At 44.1% G+C, this 3,921-nt stretch overlaps 2 pseudogenes; both read left to right on the top strand.

Annotated features, from left to right (window-relative positions):
• The first annotated feature begins 444 nt into the window (after positions 1–444).
• On the top strand, positions 445–562 carry LOC134960225 (5S ribosomal RNA; annotated as a pseudogene).
• A 188-nt stretch (positions 563–750) lies between these two features.
• Positions 751–868, top strand: LOC134960801 (5S ribosomal RNA; annotated as a pseudogene).
• Positions 869–3,921: the final 3,053 nt, after the last annotated feature.

The raw sequence follows: 3,921 nt of genomic DNA, 5'->3' as shown, positions 1-3,921 counted from the left end.
GGACAAAGACTTATTTTTCTTCCTTTTTCTTGCTGCCGTTATTTCATTTCATGTAGCATATTTCATGATATTGTTGGCTATTTACAGCAAGAAAAATTAGACAAGGTTTTTTTCTGTTTATAAGATTACCCACATTACACTTTTTTTCAGGATTTTCCTCTGTATAACCGAAATACAGGATTATCATCCTGTTCAACAGCCCATCAGCCTAACAACAGATTGGTATAGTTTGCTGCAATTTGCTATTTTTATATCTGACTGATAGCATTTTTGGTTATAGACATTGTGCTCATATCCAGTTCTTAGCACCATCAGTCACTTACAGCAGCAATACTTTCCCACACATACTCTCTCATTCAGAATATCGGTGGCAGGGACTTACAAGTCATACCTGATATCAATACAGAAAGTAAAATTGTGTCCGCCAATTTTCTGACTCATTTGGCCCACGGCCATACCATCCTGAATACGCCCGATCACGTCTGATCTTGGAAGCTAAGCAGGTAGGGCCTGGTCAGTACTTGGATGGGAGACCTCCAGGGAATACCAGGTACTGTGGGACACCTTTTTTAGGATAATTTTTGATATCACATCCCTAATTTCCTTATTTCCCTTATATTCTTATTTTTCAGTATTCTCATTATTCCACATTTATCCATTGATTTTTCTATTTATAGGTACAAGCGTTTTATTAGACCTTGCAGACCTTATTTCTCAATTAGCACCAATAGTGTTCCCTGATACAAATCGGCCCACGGCCATACTATCCTGAATGCGCCCGATCACGTCCGATCTTGGAAGCTAAGCAGGTATGGCCTGGTCAGTACATGGATGGGAGACCTCCAGGGAATACTAGGTGCTGTGGGCCTTTTTCTTTCAGGAGATCCTTGTACCATTTTCTTCCGAGCTTACTCTACATTCCGATCTTTTCTGTGACCTGTACATTTTGTGACTTCTTAAACATTTATACAATTACTACAACAATATTTTCACCTGCCATATCTAGAACCATATTTGGTACAGTGGCAATCTAGTTTTTTATTATTATAATTATTTTTGTTCACCCCACAGTGAACTTTTAGTCAATCATTAAAAGTTAATTTTTACCAGAGGAAGGACTACAAAGGGTCCTCCTCCTCATCATCTATCTTTCGTATTTAACCCAAGAGTGCTTCCACACAAGGTTATTTTGTCTTTCTCTTGTTTTCTCCTCACATCTAGAAAACAGAAGATCAGACATACCGACTGTTTAAATCTGTGGAGCAAGAGGGGGAGGTACAAGGGAACTGGCTCGCATAGCAAGTTCCAAACCTTGCGGGAAAGCGATTGCGAGCGCACCACCACCGCCATATATCGATGGGGAGAAATTTGCTACAACCAATGGTGCATTGGTAAAGAATAGCAAAATGATTAATCAATGTGTTAACCCTAACCCTTGCCAGTTGTATCCTGTTTTGAACTTTTCCCAAGGTTGTGAGGAGGATGATGAGCCCAGCACGATATCTGCACTCTCTTTAGCAGCTACCATGCAGGATACCCAGGTGGGCATGGCCCAACCACCAAGAGTAGTAGCAACCCCCCCCCCCGAGCGGAGGGGTAAGTGAGGTTGTGTCCACCGGTAAGTACGGTACCATACATTATGCAGTGACAATAGCCCCCCGTATTATAGAATCAAACAAAAATGATGTGGTTGGGTTAAAACCAGTCAGGGTGATTGCAGTGCCCAATGGAAGAACGGATAGTCAGGGAGTAACTCCCATCAGGAACATTGCCATGCATTGTCCTTGGTCCCGATCAGAACTGAGATCGATTATGTCAGAATTCCCCGATCCCAGAAAAGATCTACTCGGATGCGAGAAATTCATTAAAGAATTGGGAAATGCCCATGAGCCCACAAATAAAGATTGGCATACAGTGCTACGAGTGAGTTTACCTTCAAATATTGACATCTCAAAATTCATAACTGATTGCAAACTAGATGCAGAAGTGCCTCTCACTGATGAGTACAACCAGGAAATGTAAGGCAAATGAACCTACAATAAGGAGTGTATTTCCCTACTGTTGTTAAATGGAACAAAATTTTCTCCATAAGACAGAAGGACAATGAAATGGCATCCGAATATTTCTATAGAGCACTGCTGGAAATGGCTAGATACACTGGGATAGAGGATATTAAAGAGAATGCCAACCACAGGGAGGTTGCTGTCTCTGTGCTAATGGATGGATTAAAGGAGGCACTGAGGACGAGGGTGCAAATTTCTCTGCCTAATTGGAGAGGTATCTCGGTGGCTGCACTAAGAGAGTCCGCTATCGAGCATGATCGTAGCATCAGTAAACACAGGGAGTCACAAGGGGATAAACTGATGATGGTAAGTATACAGGCTCTTCCAGCAAAGCATCATCAACCTAAACCCCAGACCCCTGATGGTAAGCCACGATAAACAACATGTTTTCTTTGCAAGAGGGAAGGGCATTACGCAAGGGATTGTAGAAGTAGTGGGACACATAACATTTATAGACCCCCTAGACCTGATTACGAACCACGCTACAATACACATAGTTGGGACCAGGGACCACATAGAAGGGATTATGAGCCGCATAGAGGGTAAACAAGGAGGTACCCACCCAGGAGGGACTGGCAGGCCCCCGAAAATTCACAGTTATCCCCCTCACATATTGTAGCTGCCAATGCCCTGCAGGAGGGTCCCACTACACAATAGAGGTTAGGCCACACCTGTAGTCTGCAGCCAGTGAAGTTGATTGCTGGCCTTGGTAGTGAACATGAGGTCATGGTTGAGGTAGCTGGTGTATCATTACCCTTCCTTGTAGATACAGGTGCGGCCAGATCAGTGTTAAATTCCACCACAAGTGTAATGACCATGGGAAAAATGATTTCGGCGATGGGAGTAACAGGAAAGGTGCAGCAATACCCTTTGAGTAGACCTGCAGAGGTTACGATAGGGCCCTTGCAAACCAAGCATTCTTTCCTGCTGGCTGCATCGGTTCCAACTAATCTACTTGGCAGAGACCTATTGTGTAAAATGCGGTGTGTCATATACTGTACCCCTGAGGGGGTGTTCTTAGCTATACCTGAGAACCATGCACAAGAGGTGCAAGATATATTAGACACCCCTCAAAGGCTAATGTTGCACTCTACTGTTATAGACACGTGTCCATCAAAGGTAGAGGAAATGATCTCGCAAATACCAGGTTCCCTTTGGACCAAAGATGGACAGACACTGGATTAATGGCGAATGTAGCACCAGTAGCAGTACAAGTAAAAGATGGCAGGATAGCTCCAAAAATTCCCCAGTATCATCTGAACCAAGAGGTAGAATTAGGAGTGTACCTCATCATAGAGCAGCTGATACAGCAGGGCATCCTAGTCAGGATGTCCAGCACAGCCAATAGTCCCATCTTCCCTTTGAAAAAGAGTGGGGGGAGGGGTTACTGGCTAATGCAGGATCTAAGGGGGATAAACAAGATAGTTGAGAGTGAATTCCCCGTAGTGTCCATTCCAATCCAGCTGTCATCCTAATGCAGATTCCCTCAACCTCAAAATTCTTCACTGCCATTGACCTCTGTTCTGCTTTCTTTTCTGTCCCTCTCCACCCTAACTGCCAATACCTTTTTACCTTCACTTACAGGGGAGTACAGTACACCTGGACTCGTCTCACCCAAGGGCCCTCATTCCGAGTTGTTCGCTCGTTCTTTTTCATCGCATCGCAGTGAAAATCCGCTTAGTACGCATGCGCAAAGTTCGCACTGCGACTGCGCCAAGTAACTTTACTATGAAGAAAGTATTTTTACTCACGGCTTTTTCTTCGCTCCGGCGATCGTAATGTGATTGACAGGAAATGGGTGTTACTGGGCGGAAACACGGCGTTTCAGGGGCGTGTGGCTGAAAACGCTACCGTTTCC

The sequence above is a fragment of the Pseudophryne corroboree genome, chromosome 9 (assembly GCF_028390025.1).
Source record: "Pseudophryne corroboree isolate aPseCor3 chromosome 9, aPseCor3.hap2, whole genome shotgun sequence".
Lineage (NCBI taxonomy): Eukaryota > Metazoa > Chordata > Amphibia > Anura > Myobatrachidae > Pseudophryne > Pseudophryne corroboree.
Note: the sequence above shows the minus strand (reverse complement) of the source record. Positions and strands in the feature narration are given on the sequence as shown.